Genomic DNA, 21,911 nt, shown 5'->3' with positions numbered 1-21,911 from the left:
AGTGACAATATTACCTGAAATTTATTTTTTCTTTTAAGAGACAATATAAGCCATTATGATTTTTTTTTAATAAAAAAAGCATTTATATTCAAGTTTTCTATGTGGCACAATATACAAAATTATTTTTAAGAAGTAATATGAGCCAAAATTACCTAGGCCATAAAATTATAAATGTAAGTTTTCAATCCTTAATTTTTATATAGCCTTACTAATTTTTCAGGGTAATTTTATCTTGTTAAAACAATCAGATATATGTAAGTGATACTGTGTTTAGAGAAGTACAGACTCATAACTAAAGAAAGAGATCTAAACATATTATTTAACTAAAAATTGCAGCTTGTGCTGAGCTATTATTTTCTCATGATACTCCTTGTAAATTGGATATGTTTAAGTTTATTTGCTCAAGCAAAGGAAAATCAAGGACAACTTCTGTTTTACCACTGTTTTCTGTTGAGTTTGCTTAAGGAATTGTTCAGTTCAATTTTCAAAACATAATTAATTTACATTAGAGCATCCCATGTGAAAAAGCTCCACCCTCCACCTTCTCACCCGATTTCCTGTCATCTCCTAACCCTGGTGCCCGCCCAGTTCATGAAATTCATTTTTCAGCTGTCACCATCCCCACAGATTTGTCATTCCTTTTGTATTTTGGAAGAGGATGGTAAGAGGAGGGAGCAAAACTTTTCTGAGTGTGTGACCATCTTGTTTACGTTTCTTGGGTCTTCTGACTACAATCCAGTGGCATTGAAAGCTTTTAAACCAAGCCCTTTATTAGTAGTAATTTTTGGAAGTTACACCAATTCCTCACAAAAAGCTCACAATTTAGAGCCTAGACTTGTAAGAGAAATCTTGATAATCATCTCATACAACCTCTTAGGTAATTCAGAAATTGCTAACTCATTACTGAGTTATATTTGTAGAAAACCAAAGTTACAATTGCATTCTTAAGTTCTTGTAAAAATATTATTTTTCCTATTGGAAAATCTTTTATGATTAACATGGTAAAATATGGTTATATAATTGGTGTCTATCTCAAATTTAGCTGAGTTAGTGGAAACAGCCCTTATGGAATTAGACGAAGGCTTTTTTGTTTTAGACAACCTATCCATTTCACTAGGTTTCTCAGACAACACAAATGTGAAATCTAAATCTTATTTAAATATCTGGAAAAATACACCATGAAATAGTCATATCCAAAAGCCCATTGCTATCCTACATGCTAATTTAGAAGGATCTCTCCCAGGAGAAAACACTTTATCTCCTACTTTGGTTTTTCAAACAATGATCATGAACCCTGGTTGAATATTTATGTCTAACTTTAAGAGAAGGCTCTTCAGCAATTTTTTTTGCAAGTGTAGTAGATTCTTCCTTTTTAAATGCAGACACTTCAGATAAAACACATTTTCTTACTTGACAATGTTCATAAGTTTTGGTTCTGTCAAGTTTTCTTTTTAAAACCATTCAATTTTTATCTTGATTTATTTTATGTTCCTTTGATTGGGTCTAAGGATATTTAAGTGCATGCAGACGTGAAATTTTCTAATCCAGATCTCTACATTTTTTTACTCTTAGGGGGAAAATATCATGTTCCTCTTCTATGTTTCCCCAATTAACTAGACAAATCATGCCTGCTCTAAGGAACGTTTCCCAGTATCTGCTAATATCTCTGCATCCCTCACACCCCGGGGTCTGCTCTCTCCCCATAGCTTATCTACACTGATCTAAGACTGATCCCCTCCTCTTGGCCCACATTGATCTTTCAGCTTTCCTTGGGAGGGGGAATTTTGATCATTGAAAATTAAATACCTCCAAATATGTGTCACTTCAATAATGAATATATTATAATAATTCACAATTTTTAAACTGGCTTAAGTGATGTACTAAAAGTTCTAAAAAGAGACCTGAGAGTAATATGGTGATAATAGTACTGCTCATTTATTTTCCAAAGCTCCTGGGAAAATCGATTCACATGGCTACATTTTATAATATTGTACTTTGCAATCACAGAATATAGAGTATTGACTGTCATTCATAAAAGTGGATGATGGTAAAACTAAGGACAGGATTCCATTCTATACAGGTTAACAATTCTATAAAGATTAAAACAAATTTAATTTACCAGCCTGTGTCTATTATTTCCTGTTTTGTTTTTTTGTTTTGTTTTTTAATTTAATTTAAGGTGTTTTTCCTTTTGTAGTCTTTCAGGTAGGGATATCATATATAGACTTTGAATGGTGAAATAGCCTTGATTCTTCCCTTTCTCTTACTCTTTTAACCCAAAAAATCTCGTGGATCTCTGATTACAACTCCAAAATATTTGTCATTTATGTTTCCCACATGAAGGTTAGAAAGGAAGAAGTGCAGCTTTTATTATTTATTGATGATATTGTCTACATAGAAAATCCAAAAGAATCTACAGAAAACATATGGAAATCTATCAGACCATTTGGCTAGGTTGCAGAATACAAAATCAAAGTACAAATGCCAATTGCATTTTTATACATCAGCAAAACTAGTTAGAAAATACAATTTTGAAAAAAAAAGATGCCATTTACAGTAGCAGCAAAAGTACAAAGAGAGAAATCTTCCAGAATGAGCGAGTTCTTTATGAAAACATTTTTTAAGACTTTGTGGATTGACTTTAAAGAAAGGCTAAATAAATAGAAAGATGTATTGTGTTCACAGATGGAAAGATTCAATATCAATTGTTCCCATACTCATCAAATCATTTTAAATAAGTTCCCAACAGGTCTCCCCAAACCTCTCTGCCTGGAACTTGATGAACTGATCCTAAAATGTATGAATAAGAGCAAAGGGTAAAGAATGATCAAGAGACTCCTGAAGAAGTGTCTTGGTTTGTTATATCAAGATTTATTATAAAGCTATGGTATAAAAGACAATTGGTATTGACTCAAGGTTAGACAGACCAATGGAAGAGAATAAAAAACGCAGGAACAAACTAATACAACTATGGAAACTCTACTTGTGACAGGGCAGGTACTGCAGATCAGATCAGTGGAAAAAGGATGGATAATTCAATCAGTGCTGTTGAATCAATTGGCTACACATACAGAAGAAAATAAAGTTGGACTGCTTCCTCACACGTTAAAAATCTATTCAAGATGAATGAAAGACTTAAAATTGAAAGATGAAACTGAAAAAATTTAGAAGACAAATATGAGAATGTAATTATAAATGTAGGGGAGATATAGATTGTTTAAATAGGACGCAAAAAGCATAAGCTATAAGGGAAAATGATAAATTCAACTACATTAAAATAAAAATCTTTGCTCATTAAAAGGCAACTTAAGAGAGTGAAAAAACTCTGAGAGTGAAAAAAAACCCAAATCAATAGGAAAAAAAAAATAACACAATAGAAAATTGAAAATGGGCAAAGGCATGATGATATATTTTACAGAATAAGAAACAGAAATGATCCATAAATATATGAAAAGTTGCACACTCTCATTTAGTAATCAAGGCAAGGAAAACTAAAACCAATGATAAGATACTAATACACACCCTCTAAAAAATTAAAAAGTCTAACAATACTAAGTGTTGGAAAGAATGTGGAGAAATGGAAAATTCCATTTTGGAAAATAATTTGGCAGCGACTAGTGAAGTCAACATGTGAAGAACCTATGACCAATGAGCTCGACTCCTAAAAATATGTCCTAGAGTATTTCTAGCACATGTGCACCAGGAGACTTATACAGCAAATCTATAGCATACTTGTTCCTAACCAGAATACTGGAAACAACACAAATGCAGTAACTAGATGGACAGATGGTAATTTGGTCATATCATGGTCATACATATCGCACAGCAAGAAAACGAACTATATGTGCATTGAAGGAAGTATGTTATATACTACACACTATAAAATTTCATTTCTATTAAAGTATAAAACAGGCAAAACTAAATATGTTGCTTAGGGGTATGTACTTATTAGGTAAAACAAAGGAAAAGTGGGGAGGGGAATTTGACATTAAATTCAGGAAAGAGGAGTGAAAGCAGTTAAGAAGAGATTTATTTAGAAACAAAGTAACTGGAAGGATCCATTTCTTAGGGAGCAGTTACAGAGATGGTTATTATTATTCTTTAAACTGCTTATGTATATACAATTGCATAAAAGAGAAGCAGAGATGGAAGAATGAGAGAGAGAGAGAGAGAGAGAGAGAGACATACGCATTTTGCAATCTTGTTATGTGACAGTTTGATATATTTATAATAAAATTTTCTTCTTTGTTTTCTAGTGTAATGGACTGAATTGTGTTTCTCTAAACTTCCTAGGGTGAAGTCCTAACCCCCCGTACCTCAGAATGTGACTGTATTTGGAGGTAATTAAGTTAAAATGAGGTCATAAGGATGGGCCTTAGTCTAGTATGCCTACTGTCTTTATCAGAAGAGGAGATTAGGACACAGACAGGTATAGAGACAAGACAGTGTGAAGATACAAGGAGCTAGCCATCTACAAGCCAAAATGAGAAGCCTCCAAAATGAACACTGCCCACACTTTGATTTTTGACCTCTACCCTCCAGAGCAGTGAGAAAATACCTTGCTGTTGTTTAAGCAGCCCAACCTCTGGTACTTTGTTATGGCAGCCCTAGCAAACTAATACACCTTGTCTGAGTTGATTTCTGTTGTTTGCAGAGTACTGTAGGTGCACCTGCTGTGTAATTTTCAGGTGGTCATCACCGCTCCTGTTGTCCCTCTGCCTGGTATGCGCCTCGCTCACCTGCCTCCCCAGCTCATGCCCGTGGAGTCAGCCTTCTTGTTCCACCTCCAGAAAGCCTTTCATGAACTGTACGGATGTGTTCCTGCCTGGGGCTTTGAAGTTTCCTGTGCCTGCTTCTAGCATTACAAGGACCACCTTTGACTGAAACCCTCTGTTTCTGTGTCTCTGTTCGCTAGACTATAAGCTATTTGAGGACAGGCAGAGAACATTCTTCTCTGCCTTTTAAGTAAGTGCCTGGCACACAGTAGGTGCTCAGCAGCTGCTTCTTGAGTGTCGCAGTAGAAGAGTACAGACCATACCCAGGAAGGACTGTTTGGGAAAACACTAACAAGATCATCTAATGAGTCAACCCCTGTGTTATTCACTGTATTTGTATTTATTTGATTTTGCCTTGAAATATTGTATAAATTCTGAGGGGAGGGGGCATATTATACTAAAATGACTTCGCTTTTTTTTTTAGTGTATTTTCCCTTAAAATGAAAAGCAAATATCACTACTAATACCCTCTATTCCAGTTCCCAAAAAAAGTACAAAATGAAAATCCTATGACTGATAACACATGAAGAGTGTATCCTTACACAGATATTTGACAACTGGTTATTCGATGATATTCTCATTCAACAAATATTTACAAATGCCTACTCTGTACTGTACTGGGCACCAGGGATAGAAAACAAGACATTTCCCATGAAGCCCTGATTCTTGTGAGACAATGAACAAGAAAATATCAGATAGTAATATGTACATGCAGCGCAAATACTTAACATAAGTTATGGGGGTTCCTCTAGCCTGGATGGTCAGCGAAGCCTCCTCAGAATGCTAGGTCTGAGGAGTTAGCATTTGAGCTGCAGCCTGATGACAAGAAGTAGACACATGAAAATCATTGGGAAGAGCATTCCAGATGGAGGGGATAAAAAGTGCAGACAGAAAGGGGAGGCCAGTGCGGCGGAGTGTAGCGGGTGGTAGGGAGTAAATGTGGCGGGAGGTGGTAGGCAGAGACTAGGTCATACAGGGTCTCTTGGGCTACATGAGGCTATCCTAAGTGGGGTGAAAAAACTCATTTAAAGAGTATTAAAAAGAGGATTGGCAAAATCTGACTCATTTCTTAAAAGATCACCTGGCTCCTGTGTGGAGAATAGATGGGGGTGTGTTGAGGAAGGTAGGTATGAGGAGAACAGGGAGACTGAGCTGGTGGTGCTCCCAGAGAATTTGGAGAACACTGAACAGACTCGGGGAACTTCGCAGGTGGAATCTGTACACTGTGAGGGTGAGGGGAATGGGGACTCAGGGTGATTTTCAGGTTCATGGCTTGAGCAACTGGGCATATGGTGGCGCCTTTTACTGTGACTCAGCCTGTGGGAGGAATGGATCTGGGATGAGGGTGGCGTGAGGTATCCAGGGTTGTTTTTCGATTTCAAATGTCTTCTCTACATCCAGGAGGCAATGTCTTGTGAGCAGGTGGAAAAAGGGGTCTGGGAATCAGACAAAAGGTGGGGCTGGGTAACTATTCCCATCCCTCTATCTACCCGTCTATCTGTCTCTGTCAGAGTCAAAGTCATGGAGGCTATTGACACCCATAGGACTGGCTGGGATTCTCTAGGCAGCCAGAGAAGAAAGACTTTGGGAGGAAGGAACAGGGTGAAGTGTTGTTGATGGTCAAGTAAGAAAAGACCATTGAATTTGGAAACATGGAAGTTATGTGTGACCTTGACAAGAGGGGTTTCAGTGGAATTGTGGAGACAAACATGGTTTGAGAAGGTTTATGAGAAAACAGGAAATGAGAGAGGATGGCAGAGCCAAACAAATCCTTCACAGAGTCTTGCTCTAAAGAGTAGCAAAAAGTGGGAGTGCTTTCTGGAGGGAGATGTGGGGACAATGGAATGTGTTTGGGTTTGTTTCTTTGTTCAAGATATGAGATTCTGGAACTTGTTTGCATGCAATGGGAATGATTCCATAGAGAGGGAAATACTGAAGATGAAAAATTTGGAGACTCAAGTTCATGAGACAAAAGGAGACAAGGACTATAGAATAAGAGTTATTGTCCACAAGAGTGTTACTTAAAATTCGTTTTGGAAAAAAAATCAAAGTTATTCCATTACTTTAGACTATAAAATAAACATTAATAATAATGACAGTGGTAAGATTACTCAGTTTATGAAGCAGGTTTTATTCAACTTACCTCTATGTCAGGTTCTCTTTTGCTTTATGTACTTTATGACTCACACAACACTCTGATGAAAATTTATTATTTTAAAACAGCTTTTACAAATCAGGAAGTTGAGGCTCAGAGAGTTTCCTTGGCTCGTGACAAATGGGTGACAGATCCAGGACCCAAATCCCAACTGGTCGATGCCAAAGTGCTTCTATTGCCAGTGATGCTCAGACTCAGGTTTGGCCAAGTACCCACCTCCTGCCATGCTCCACCCACAGCCCCTCAGGGCTCTGTGGTTTACTTGTGTGTGATGATTGTCAAGATACGGGAATCTGTCACACTGTTCCGTTCTGTTCAGAAGCAGCCTCATATTTTTTTTCCATTTAAAATTATTATGTTTTCTCTCCCGTGACTAAAATGGTTACCACTGCTAATGCAAGTGTTATTTTCACATACTAGCCATTGCTAAAAAACAAAAAGTCCTGTAAAAATAAACATGATCTGTTTAGGACAAATTCTAGCAAGCTGTGTTTAAGGTTATTTACAGTTTCTAAAGGCTCTTTATTTGTACTTCCTCAATAAATTTGTTTGTATTGCATCTGCTTGAGAACAAAGATGGTGTTTTTTGCTACTTCATATTTCCTTTGTGATTCTCTAAGAGCTTGGTGTGCAGGAAAGATGTTCACCAGTGGATCTGCTACTCAGTTGATGGAAAGTGTTTGTGGAAAGCTAAAATTCTCACTGAGTTTCCTCCTATCTAGGTCATGAAGAGCTGCAGGGAATGAGAGCTTTATTGAATTGGACCCTTGATTTAAAAAGGCCTTCCTTCCATTTTTAACACCAATCTGGGGGATGATCAATTGCTAAGCTGTGAAAATGCGCTTTTCTTTTCGCATGTATGCCACGTAAGAGACTCTCATTACCTGAGCATAAAAATCTACTTAAATGAAATTCACTTCTAATGGGGAACAAAATTTCACAGTAATGACATTCTTAGGTTTTGGATTGGGATTTATTAGGAAAAACGAACCTAGGTCATGTGGGAAAAGTCTAAAATTTTTAAAACTTATATTATGAAGGTTTAAGTTATATCACATTATGATATAAACTAAGTCTTAAACTAGACCAAGAACATATGATTCATTGGTTTGGGGAGAGGGGGAACTCTCCTGGCATAGTTCTATAATAATACAGCATCTTTTGCTTTATGGCTGATTTTACCATCTGGTCATAAAAAGAATTGTGTTTACAAAAATATCCCCTAGTTGTAGCCATTTTCCCAAGGGCCTTTCTTAATCTTTTGATGTTGAAATCATCCTTTTGAAGCACCTACCTGTCTTGCATCACCCTTCCAGATTCTTTCTTGAATTCTAAGCAGTCTGATCCTGGCAGGTCCTTCCTGGTCAGAAGCTCTGCCTCTTACAAGAGCAATTCTCCAACATTGTTTCCATGAGATTTCATGTGATTGCAGTTCCACTCTGTGCACGTCTGCACCGGATGTTTACAACCTCCGATAATCAGATAGTTAACAATTATGACCTCGATGTATTACATGGCGACAGAGACGTGAACCTTTAACAGAAAGACGTTATGATGGCCATGCAGGGCGCTTCATTATTGTCCTAGTTTTTGTTTGTTTGTTTTGCTTCCCTAAGCTATATAATTTGGGAGCTAAGATAAAAATGTTTGCCCGTCCCTATTTAAAGTCATGGGTGGAGGGAGAGGAGGAAAGAATTAGAATGATTTAAACTATTTGCTCTTGCTGCCTTTCCCACTGAGGTCTCTCGATGTTCCATATTTCTCCAGAATAACATCTTCCCTCCTGCTTCAACAGGAACACCATTCGTAACATTTCCTGCCCACAGGCTTTGTTCCCCCAACCCCCTGCATTGAGGGGGGAGGAAGGGAGACTTGCAGGGGCTGAAGGATAAAATTGCTTCTCCAATAGGCATTTGCATTCTTAATGATGAGATGGATTTAGGCCCTGAGAAGAGGTAGGAGGCTTGCACCTTTAGTCTCCATCCCATAATTTAAATTCTCAGTGCACCCTAGGGAGCAGGGTGTAGCTCTGCGGAGCAGCTAATTACAGCCCTTCAGGGAATGCCGTTCTGCTACCTCCAATCTTGCTCTCCACCACCTACCACCCTTCCACTCCCTAACCACCCACCGAATCACTGCAGCCTAACCCAGCCCTGTAGCCACCATCTCCATTTCTCTGCCAAAGCCAAAACCCAGGTTAGATGACCATTCTGTTTCAGGAGCACTGTCTTAAACTAGAACAGAATTCTTTTACATCTACGAGTTATATGTTACCTGTGTTACCTGTTAACAATCTGTGTTAACAAGGTGGATCCATTTGTACTGACATGAAAAGATGTCCAAGATATATTAAGTGAAAAAAAGCTGCAAAACTGTATCTACCATATGATAACATTTTGCTAAACTATTTATGTTTTCCTATATATTAATTCATGGAACTGGATGTTAAATAAAGTTTCAAACAAATCGTCCAGGGATGGAGACCAAATGGAGTGTGACACAGGCTGTCCTGGAGAAATCTTCAAAGTAAATGCTGCAAACTGGTTCTGGGATCCTCTTCCTTATTTAGACAATACAAGAAAGTGGAGCCTAGAGGGCTTTGGGAGGAAATTTATTTGAAGAGTTCTGCACCCGAGGGCCGGGAGTGGGAAAGTGCCACTTAGGTCCTTCATCTGAAGACGGAAGAGGGTGAGCTTCTACAGACACAGAGCTTGGTTTGTGTTTCTTGAAGCTGGAGGCGGCCATGGATTGGTGCCTGATTCACCCCTGAGAAGCACATGGCGCTTGTGGCAGGACAGAGAGAGTGGAAGGCTGTGTTTGAGAAGTAACTGTGCTCCTCCCATTGATCTGCATCCATGGACAGGGAATGGAGGACTGTTCCTTGTAGATCCTGGCCTGAGAGAGAGAGAGCCAGACTGCAGCCACTTAAAGCCCATTTTGGTTCCAAAAGGAGTAATGGAGAGGGCCAGGGGCCTGCATCAGTGAGAGACCTGAGGCCTGAAGTGGGCTCTAGCCAGTCGTAAGAGAGGTGTCACCCAGGCCTGAGGGCCTAGCATGAGTCCTCCAAGATGCCTCAGAAACACTGGAGATGAGGTGTTGGCTCTAAGTATCTGCTTTCTGAGAGAATGCCAGTCAGCAGCCAGGTAAGGAGGTCGTCTGTGCCCCTCATCCCTTGATGTTGCCAAGTAAACAAGTGGGGAAGAGGAGAAGAGAGAGGGAAAATCAGACCACACCACCTCCAGGAAAGGACAAGCCTTTGAATGAAGGCTGAGTCAACGAATAAAATCTTGTACGGAATACCAAATTTATGCTTTGACAATATTCGCGTCTTTCATGATGGCGTGATAGTGTAGTGCCTAAGAACTGAGGAAGAAAATTGAGAAGCCAGCTACTTTTTAAGCCAGTGGTAGAGGAAAATTTCCATATTGAATAAACTTGAACGGATAGAAGGAAACAAAACACGGTGGAGTTTCCCTTACATTCTTTTGTTGTGCTTTATGGAAAGACTAGTTTAAACAAGGTGAGATGTCCGGAAAGAGATATGCACCAGTGCTGGTTATCTCTGGAGGGGGAGACATGGGAGGTGTTCACTTTTTCTCTCATCTATTTCCATTATGTTTGATTTATAGAAGCAGGGCACGGTTACGTTTGCAATCAAAAAGCCATGATGATAAATGTGCCCATCTAAAATATTAAGGGGGAAGAAAAAATCACCTCCACGAGTGAAATATTTTTGGCGAGAAAGAGAGCAAGCGGCAAAACAAAACAGCAATCATCATAGCGAACATCTGTAGACTGCATTGCGTTTTATAAAACATTTTCATTTTAATGATTTCATTTGATTGTTACAGCAACCCTAGTTACCCATCTGAATTATTCACATTGTATAGATGCAGCAACAGTGTCACAATTGTTGGTTACATCGCTTGGCCAACAACACTGCTAGAGACAACACTGAAGAGAAGGCTCAAATACTTCAAATACTGGCTGCACATCCCGTATTTTTCCTGTTTCACAACACCGAGTGCTGCACTGCAAAGATATTTAGTTGTCAGGCAATATCCTCCCGGCCCACTCCCAATGGACTGCACATGGCGCCCTAGTGGACATGACATAATAAAGCCATGTTAGCACAGGCACGTTGACAAGACTCTTCTGAATCTTATTCCACATCCCTCTGTAAACACTGGAATCCTGATGTGTTCAACACCTCACCTTTCCCCCCACCTCCGAACTGATATTACTGCCGAATTCCAAACCTGTCAGTGACCGCATCATTTTTCCAAATGCATAGGTTCAAAGTTCAGTTTTCTTTAATTTTTGTGTGTCATTTTATTCCATATTTGGTCATTTTTAAGTCTTTTTGCTTCTCTTTTAGAGGATCTCATGGATCTGTCCATACTCCATTTCCATGGATTGGACCCTCCCTCCTTGGTTTAGCCATGTAATTTCCTAAGTGGCTCACTGCCAGTCATTCATTTTTTTTAAAAATCACTTTTTTCTGGAAGCTTTCTCTGACCACTTCTGACCACAGAGGCTTCTAGCCCTTGTGTTCCTGTGGGAACAACACACTGTATTATAATGGCCTGTTTATACCAGTCTCCAGCCAATCCGCCAGCAAGAAAAAGATATCCTTCAAGGCAGAGATTATGTCTCACCTTCTTATCACCATATTTAGCTTGGAAAAACACTAATTTCCAAATAAAAGTTGAATGAGTGAGTGAATAAAGTTTTCAGAAGACCCAAAGAGCTATAGGGACACCTTCAGAGCATGTGAAATCTGTTTGTACAGAAGTGGGCACAGCGGTGCTGGGTATCAGGAGAGGGAGGGAGATGGCCAAGGCACCAGGGCCCCGGGCTGTGATCCAGTTATGCTGAGGGAGAGAAGAGGCAGCCTGAGTATCATTTCTTGACAGGTGAAGTACAGACACCAGGAAAAAGAAGCTGGCTTCCGTGCTATGGCCTACACATTCCCACTCATTTCTGACTCTGGGCAGCTGTAGCCCCATGGGAACGTTTCTGAGGGACTTGGGAGAAAGCATGGCTGCTCCATCTCTAGCTGTGGTAAGGGAGGTGGGTGAGCAAGCTCTGGGCTCACCTCAGGGATTGGGGAGCAACCGGATGTCCCAGTGAGGATTGGGACCGGGGAGCTGCAGCAGTGCAGTGGAGACACTGTGCTTACGTCCCAGAGGCAGTGACCACAAGTGGCCATACCTGTGAGGGCAGCAGGGTGAGCCCAAGGCCCAAGCAGCGGCTGATGCTGTCGCCCCTCCAGGGGCAGATGCTCACAGCTCAGGCGGAGGGTGCTCTCCCTAGTCCTAGCTGCAGGGGAGGGCAGTGCCCTGCAATCCATGCTTGTCACCGTTTTTTGCCAGGATGGGGAGGCAGGGACCCGCCCACCTGCCCTGACTCCTTTCCTCACCAGACATTTTCATGATCCCACTTTAAAAAAAAAACAAAAAACCCCTTTTATTTATTTAAGTGTGTTTTTCTAGGATCCATCAGCTCCAAGTCAAGTAGTTGTTTCATTCTAGTTGTGGAGGGCGCAGCTCACAGTGGCCCATGTGGGGATCGAACTGGCAACCTTGTTGTTAAGAGCACCGCGCTCTAACCAACTGAGGTAACCGCTTGTCCCTCCACCCCCCCACCCCCCGCATGATCCCACTCTTATACTCTAAATCCTTCAGACTCCTCACTGACCACTGAATAAAAAGGAAGTTTCAGCATGAAAGGCCCATCATTGTCTGGTCCCCCAACATACTTTTCACCCTTTACCTCCAGCCACTCACTTCCAAGAATCTTCCACTTTCACAGGCCTGTCTGGTCATGACAGAGCTTCACAGAAAGGCTCCTGCCTCCTGCTCTCACTCGGTGGGACCACGGCCTGGATGACTCAGAACCCACCCTCGGAATGCAGGGAAGGGAGCCCCACACTGGCGGAGCTGGCAGGGACGCGGGGTGGCACAGGAAGGGTGCAAGCGCACGTGCACGACACAGATTGCAACAGGCTGGTGTGTCTGAAGCAAAGAGGTCCTCAGTCCCCCTTCCCTCGGCCACCTCTCAGGTGCTATTCAATGTTCATTTTGAAACTCCGGACACACTTTCCTCTGCCTCAGATGTCCTCTTGACATTAATTGTAACTTGATTTCAATGACATAAAACTGGGTGGAGGGGGGCACACAATTTATTTTCTGTTAGTTTCCCAGTACTCTGGGCCCCACACCCTAAGGTGACCCAAATTTCACTCATCCATCATGTAATTTATTCAATACATGAATGAACTTTTTCTGTGTTGGTTTCTAAAAGCTAACGTTAAGTAGGATTATTAACACCCTGGAAGTCCTGGGTCTCAATGGGAGACAGACGTGTGAACTAGTGGTTCTCAAACTTTAGCGTGCAGCAGAATCACTAGGATGGCTTCTTAAAATACAGGTGGCTGGGTGCCATCCCCAGCGTTTCTGATTCAGAAGGTGTGGGATGGGACCTAAAAGTCTGTCTCTCTACCGAGCTCATGGTTGAAGCTGATGCTGCTGGTCCAGGTAATCCCTTTGAGGATCACTGCTGTAACCTCACACTCATTCTAAGAGTCTAGTTTGAGATACTAGAACGTAAGCTGAGTAAGGGGATGGGTTTGTACTCATTTTGTTCATGCCTATATCGCTAGGGCGCAGAACACCTGGCACATAGTAGACACTCAATAAACATTGGTTGAATGAATGATAGCATTGTCTGCAAAATGTAATGGGAACCCACAGTGGGAGAAGTGTCCTTGCTGAGAGATTTTGACGACAGCTTCCAGAGGAGGTAATGCTAGAGAATGAATAGGAGTTTGTAATTCGAGAAGAGTGTTCTACACAGAGGACACAGCGAGTGGAGGCAGCCTGGCGTGGAGGTGCAGGAAAAATGCGGTGCTTGACACAAGTATCTGCGCTTATTTCTGACTCACCCATTCCCCCGTCACTTCAGTTCTGACTTTAGCCTATGGTGACTTTTCCTCTTTCATTTTTCTGACAACAAAGTGCTTTCTAAACTTAGATAGTGATAAGAATCAATCAGGATGCTGGCTAAAGATGCAGACTTCAGAGCCCCGTATGACACCTACTGAATCAGAATCTGAAAGGGAAAGCCATGGGACTCTGAATGTTAAGAAACATCCCCGGTGATTCTGGGTGATTAGCATTAGGCCACACTGCTTAAGAGGAACCTTAGAATTTCAATGGATTTTAAAATACAGTTCAAGGACTCTATTGTACAGGTGTATTAGTTTTCTATTATAACGTGACAAATTGCCACAGATTTACTGGCTTAAAACAACACACGTTTATTACTACACAATTTCCGTGGGTCAGGAGTTCGGTCCGAGCTGAGCTGGGTCCTCTGTGAGCTCAGGTCTCATGGGGTGATTTCAAGGTGTGAGCAGGGCTGCATTCTCACCTGGAGGGCCGATTAGGGAAAGACCTGTTTCCAAACTCCTCCACTGTTGGCAGAATTCTCTTGCTTCCTGGTGGCTCTGTGATGGAGGGCCTCAGCTTCTCACTTGCTCAGCTGTAGTTGACCTCAGTGTTCAAAGGCACCCACAAGTCCCTCCCACTGGACCTCTCCATGGGCTGTTCTAAACATGGCAGCTTGTTTCCTCAAGGCGGGGAAGCAGAGTCTCTCTCGTGTGCCAGGATGCAGACATATAGGATGGAACGTAATTATAGGAGGGACATCCCATCACATGCGCCACACTGTATGGATTAGAAGCAAGTTACAGGTTCTGCCCACATGCAAGGGGAGAGGATGGCACAAGGGGATAGCTCACTGGGGGTTGCTTTGTGGTGTACCTGCCCTAGAACATAAGGAAATAGAAACTCTGAGAGATTAGCTTGTCCAAGTCCTAGAAGAAGTAGAGGCAAACGTTTCCAGCCAAATGTTATTTCTTCCCCACGCTGCCTCTCATCTGCTAATCACCATACATTGCTTTAAACCATGGTTAGCAAACTTTTCCTGTAAGGTTTGTAAACTTCTCCTGTAAAGAGTCAGATACTAAATACTTTAGATTTTGTGGGCCTTATGATCTCTGTTACAACTTCTTGACTTTGCTGATGGAGCACAAAAAGCAGCCATAGACAATATGTAATAGGTGAGTATGCCTGAGTTAACCCTAAATCTTTATTTATGGACACTGAAATTTGAATTTTATGTAATTTTCACATGTTACAATATATGATTCTTGTTTTGATTTTTTTTCCCCCTCAGCCATTTGAAAATGGAAAAACCATTCTTAGGTCACAGGCCACACAAAAAGAGGTGGTGAGTCAGATTTGGCCTGTGGGCTAAGCAGACAACTGTGTTTTTACCAGTACATGACTTTCTCTGTCGTGGAGCGGGCAGGCCCACTCACCATAGACGCATCTGCCTGAGCAGCGCCCAGCACAGAGCCATGCACACAGGTGGCATTTACTATTTTAAAATAATAATAATAATAATAATAATAATAATAATAATAATAACTTAGGAATCATAATGACATCTACCTCACGAGATTGCACTTTGAAGATGATGCCGCAGATCTACTAGGTGAAAAAATTTTCCCCAAGCGATAAGTATTTTGCTGGTCATTAGTGATTGAATTTATTTAACAAATTTGTGTTGAGCACCTGTTATGTCCTAAGCACTGTCGTAAACACTGGAAGCATAGTGGATAACAAAGTCGAAGAGATCTCTGTTCTCATGGAGCTTACGTGACTTAAAAAGAGACGCGCAACTAGTTAATAAGTAAGTAAATATAATGTTATCACCTGATATGTACTATGGAGAAAAATAAAGAAAGGGACAGGGGAAAGCTGTTGCTATTCTCTGTGATACAGTCAGGAAATGCAAAAGTGACACTGGGGAGAGGCCTGAAGGAAGTGAGAGAGGAAGCCAAACAGATACTGGGATGAAGAGGATTCAGGCTGAGGGGAGGCGAATACAAAGGCCCAAAAGAAGGGAGCCCGACTAAGGGGCCTGCAGGGAGACACGGGCTCCGGGGGCAGAGAGAGCAAGGGAGAGTAGTAGAAAAGGCTGGAGATGAAGGATGGACCACAGAGACCCTTGCAAATTATTGTAAGGACTTTGGTTTCATCTCTGAATGCAGTGGAGAGCATCACAAGGCTCTGAGCAGAGAAATGGGATGGTCTGGCTCACAAGATCACCCATTTGAGAGAAGGGCTAGACGAGGCAGGGAGATCTGGGATTGTTTTGTCAGCATAAAGATTTCTTGCCTAGTTAGGATTCTGTGGGTCCTGGATCCAGGTACTCACCAAGGTAAAGCTCCCCCGCTGACACAAGCTTGTAGCTTAGATACTGAGCAGATGAAATTCCAAAGCACCAGAGCAAGCTTTTGAAATTGAATTCCGAGGTTAACAGAGTAATTTGACAGAGGAGGTAAGGATGATTCAGCCATTTAAAGTGAGGTACAGAGGATTAGCAGGGCTGGATGTGCACTGGCCCAGCTCACCTGAAGTATTACATAGAATGGCAGGGGCCCTGGACTTTGTTGCAAAGTAGCCTCACAACCACTTACCTCTTCACATGAACAGGTCTGGCTCTGGGGGAAGAGGACTTTCCTCCTGCAGCGGGACAGGGTAGTGGGGGCCCTGCAGGGTTGGGGCTGGTCACCCAGGTAGGCCCACAGCCTTGGAGGCACTCTGGGAGGGTCCTGCAGGTTTTGTTTAATTTCACCACAGTGACTCCGGAGAAAGTGTTCCCTTAACTCATCTTCATTATTTCAGGATTTGAGAATTTCCTCCCTTTAATCTTGACAGGGTCAAGAAAAAGTATATTGTTCCAATTATCAATGCATTTTTTCCTTTTCCTCTTTACTGAATGAAACTGCTTAACCACATTTGTTAAATAGTCTTTAAAAGCTGATTCATATCCCCTTGCCAGAATTTCTCTAGAACTCAGATTTGTCTGAGCATTGGTGTGAGGTTTTATGTGAATTCATTTCATCCTTTTCCTTTTAATCATTAAAGGTTAAGTATCCTCTGGGAGAGGAGAGTCTCACTTCTTCAGAAATGATTAAAATCATTTCCTTGATCTGCTCCCATTCTCACATCATTTTCTCAAAGATTTTTAGAGTTAAAAAAGAAGAAGAAGAAGAAGAAGAAGAAGAAGGAGGAGGAGGAGGAGGAGGAGGAGGAGGAGGAGGAGGAGGAGGAGGAGGAGAAGGAGAAGGAGAAGGAGAAGGAGAAGGAGAAGGAGAAGGAGAAGGAGAAGGAGAAGGAGAAGGAGAAGGAGAAGGAGAAGAAGAAGAAGAAGAAGAAGAAGAAGAAGAAGAAGAAGAAGAAGAAGAAGAAGAAGAAAAGAAGAAGAAGAAGAAGAAGAAGAAGAAGAAGAAGAAGAAGAAGAAGAAGAAGAAGAAGAAGAAGAAGAAGAAGAAGAAGAAGAAGAAGAAGAAGAAGAAGAAGAAGACTTGCAGTACTTTGTGTTTCTGGTAGAACCCGGCCCACCTTGAAAAGAAAGCAGAATGCTCCTCTACCCAGCAGAGAATCCTGATTCAGACTCTGAAATTCCACAAACAGCAGTCATTTCACTACCTACACCTCTGGTTTCCTCAGCAACTTAGAAGGTCAGCACTCTAGGCCTCTCTAGAGAACTTGCATCTGAACTTGGCTCCCCAAGACTCAACTGAAAGAACTGGTGTTTATAATGAAAGCATCACATGGAGACACCGCTCCACACTCCTGGATGCTCTGAGTATTGCTGGACCACCAGCGAGCAAGCGGCTTGGCTGCTTGTTTGACCCTCTTGCAGATTTGTCTTCAATAGAGTTAAGTTTTAACATCACCAGCTGTGCCAGCCTCCACCCTGAAAAAGATGAGCTGTCTCAGCAGGCTGGTGCCACACTTTCCTGTTGTTTCTCAGCATTGAAACAGGAGAGCAAGAATGGGGTGCACACTTTGGTGACTGCAGCTAATTTGCCAGTTGAGGGCGACCTGGGATATTTTGAAGGTGGGGACTTGAATACATATGGTCTGTCGGGGGGATAAAAGTAAATCCTACCCCGTCCTGTAATCACAAGCCCGTGAGTCGGGTGCCACTGGATTACATTAGCCTCAAGGGGGAAGACACAGCATTGGATGCAGGGGAAAGGAGATGACCTGAGGAAGTCTGTTCTGTACAATTACTCCTGTTTTGAACCAAGTCACTCCCTGTACTTTTCATGTCTGATGACTGCTTTCAGCAAGTTGGGGGATCATGAGGGCTCCTCCTCTTTCTGATTCTTTTCCTTTCTTGTTTTTTTTTTTTCTTTCTTCCACTGGCATTACTCTTACCCATACAAATCATATGAGCTCATGCTTCATTAGAAAAACCACTGTTTTTCGACTTATGTTTAATGAAGCACAACAGAGAAGCTGTACTGAGCCTGAGTGCAGTTCTTATTCCCCTCAATCTTTGCATTTATCCCAAACACAGCTATCGCATTATATGATTCATATCTATGTATGTCAAAAAGCCATCTTTCCCCCTCCCCTGCATATTCATTCACTCATGCACGCACTCATTCGTCAAACACTTACTGAGTAAATAGCATGCGTCCGGATTTGTGAGAGCAATTCTGGGGAAGTCCTGTGAACAATAGTCTCTGCCCTCAAAGAGCTCAGTACATTTGACAGTTCCTTGACAATGTATGTGGCTTCCAGCCATCAGCAATCCCATTCCCCGAAGCTCTGCTGTCCACTATGGTAGCCACTAACCACGAGTAGCCATTGAGCTCTCTTACAATTCAGTGTTTGATGAATGAGTGAATGCATGAGTGAATACATATGGAGGGCTGGTTCTGATCGAGATGTGTTGCAAGTACAAACTACACACAAAACCATGAAGAACTCGTAGGAGGGGTAAGTGCATGAAAAGTAGCCATTAGTATTTTTAAAATGATGGTTACATGTTGCAATGATAATATTTAGGATATAATGGGCTAAGTAAAATAATTATTGAAATTAAGTTTGTCTGTAGTTACTGGAAGATTTAAAGTTACAAATGTGGTTCGCTTTAAGTTTCTCTTGGACAGCTTTACTCCAGGTGACTTACTTCCACCTCTCTCCCTCTATTTCAGAAGGAGTGAATGTCTCCCCAGGGTCCCCCCACTATCCCTAATATGAAGCACCTATCATACTCTGTTCACATCTGAAACCTTTTCCAGACTGGGCACCTTTTGAGGGAGGAACTTACATACACCACCTACAGTTGTTTGGTATAACACAGGCGGGCAGTAATTATTCGGTGAATACTGATGCAATTCTTTTTTTTAGACTGAACTTGTGTGAGGTTAGGCATACAAGATTGTTAACATGATATGAAGTATAATATTTATGACTGTGTGAAATATCCTAGAGATAACTTTACTTTTCAAAGTATGACTGAATTTTAAAAATTCCTGTAAGGTTAAGATGTTGGGTAATAGAATACCATTCCTACACATGGGGGTGTGCATTTATTTCACGGTGCACCTGAATGCTGCTATATATAGTTGAAATTATAGTCCATGCTGTCACACCTGCCCATTTGCAGATGGGCACAAAGGCCAGGTGGATCCTAATTAATCTTTGGAATGCTCTGGGGTGTTCACACCCAATTGAGTCAATCAACTGTAAAAGCGTACGGCAAGTAAGATAAGGGTCATAAGTTTTCACCTGAAATATGAAGAATTTAATAAATACCCAAGAAAATATTTATGTAACATTTGCCTCTTGACTTCGATGATTTTGCTTCTCTTTGGGACTAGGTTTGCTTTTATGCTTTTATCAGGCCAGAGGCAATTTGGTTAAGCTGAACACTTTGCAGATATGAAGGTAGTCTGGCCCCAATGTAGCTTTATGGTTAGATGTTGGGCCTGTATATTAGTGCAAGCAGATTCATTATTTTTGAGGAAATTTTATGAATTTGACTCAAGACACGAAAGTGTCTGTTACCTAAACTTAACACAGCATTAGTTTTCCATCAATTATTAATGTAAAGGGAATCACTATATGTAGATAAACTGGGTAGATTTATATACAGCTTTATCTGGTTAGTTGAGTAGACATTATAATTACTAATCCTATGAATCAGAGTTTTGAAAAATTGTCTAAATCTTTATTAACTATTTAATAGTGGAAGGAAATGATGTGAATAAGTGGTACACTTATATTCTGATGCTGCCTTTTATGAAGGCAGGCTTCCCTCTCCAGGAGTGTCATTAACATTTTGCGGGAACTTAATATTTAATGTCTTGAATTAGTTATTGGAGCTACCTTATTCTATCCTCTATATTGTCTTTTTCTTACTCACTTTTTAAATTCTGTAATATTTAGCTGGTGCTTTCCACATGGAAGGCCTTCTTTAACTGCATGTGGAATCTAACTGAAGTGAACTGAGTACAGGCCTGAAAGTCGGGAGCCCTGGTGCAGTCACTGAACAGTTGTATCCCCAGGCCAGTTGTTTCTCTGAGCCTTGGCTTCTGCTCCCACTGTTCTCCCTTCCCCCTCACATCATCATGGAGCTGCCCTGTCCTGACTTTGTTACCCTTCAACCACATTATGGTTACTGGACTCAACTACACTACACATTCCCATGTGGTGGCATGTACCAAATGTCTTAATACATTGTTTTATTTAGTGCTCATAATTTATGCAATGGAGATCATCAACTCCACTTTTCAGGTGATAAAACTGAGGCTGGAGGAAGATTGAACACCATGTCTAAGGCATTAGTAAATGGTAGAGTCAGGATCTGAATCTAGATTCGTGTTATGTCTTATGTACTCTGGATATTCCTGAACTTGCCTTTTAATCAGAATTATTTTGAGAAAGCCCCACTCTAAACTAGTGTGTTCCTTTCTCCCCAATGCATTGAAACAGAAACATCTATAATTATCAGAAACTGTTGTTGTGCATCCAAGTATTAATACAAGAAGTAAGAAGACCTCGGCAAGAGTTGTCACAAACTTAACTATTGGGTTGAAAGGTTGAACATTGCAGCCACATGGAAGAGGAATATGATGAGTCTTTCCCATGAATGTGTGGAAGGAAACCTGGATTTTATTTTTGGGTCTGTGTTAGCTTTCTCTGTGGTGTTGGGCAAGCGACTTCACCACTCTGTCCTTATCAATATCCTGGGGTAAGATGGGGATGATGACACACAGCACTTTCTTATTGCACTGGTTTGCTAGGACAGATGATTGACTAGATTAGAGGAAGTACAATGTTTCATATCACATATCACACTGTACCTGGGGCAGGGAAAGATGCAAGGATTCTGGAGAGCAGATGGATCACTTTGTCCTGTTTCCTTATTTTAACATGAGAAGTGGAGTGGGATGCATGTATGGTCATCAGCTCTTCCTGCTCTAAATGCTGAAGTTCTACTTGAGCTCACAGAATCTGTTAATTGCTTTTACATATTCTAGAAACAATTGGCAAAACGAATTTACTATCGTTTGGGACACACACATGGGCCAACGACACTTGACTGTCATTTGCTATTCTTGAAACACAATAGCATCCAGGTATTAAGGAATCACAGCTTACAGCTAAGGCAGAGATGAGCATCAGTCACTTTTCTTGACGTGGTCTACATTCTTTTGAAATGTCCCAGGTCCCAGAGGGCTTGTTTTTCTTTGGGGGTGGGGGTAGTGGTGCAGCGGGAAAATGGTGGAGATCCCCTTTCACACTTATATTGATCATAAATTTGCGTTAGGGTTGCTTGTGTTGCAGATTTTAAAGAAATAAAATTAGTATTGCTGATGTTTAAGTTCTACCTGTGGAAGCGGGTGGGTCACCACGAACTCACAGGTAACTCGAAGGTAAATAGTGGCCTCAGGAGCTAGGCCGATCGAGTCAAAGCCTCACCAGCCGCTCCGTAGAGCAGACTGATTAATTTTTGCTTTTAACGCTTAACAAGCTCTTCCAGGCCTTGCAGCCCAGGGAGCGAGCCAGTGCAAAACGCTGCCAGGCTGAGGGAGTGGGTTA

This window comes from Rhinolophus hipposideros (assembly GCF_964194185.1).
Source record: "Rhinolophus hipposideros genome assembly, chromosome: 1".
In the NCBI taxonomy this organism is placed as follows: domain Eukaryota; kingdom Metazoa; phylum Chordata; class Mammalia; order Chiroptera; family Rhinolophidae; genus Rhinolophus; species Rhinolophus hipposideros.
The sequence above is the reverse complement of the archived record's forward strand: the minus strand, read 5'-3'. Positions refer to the sequence as shown.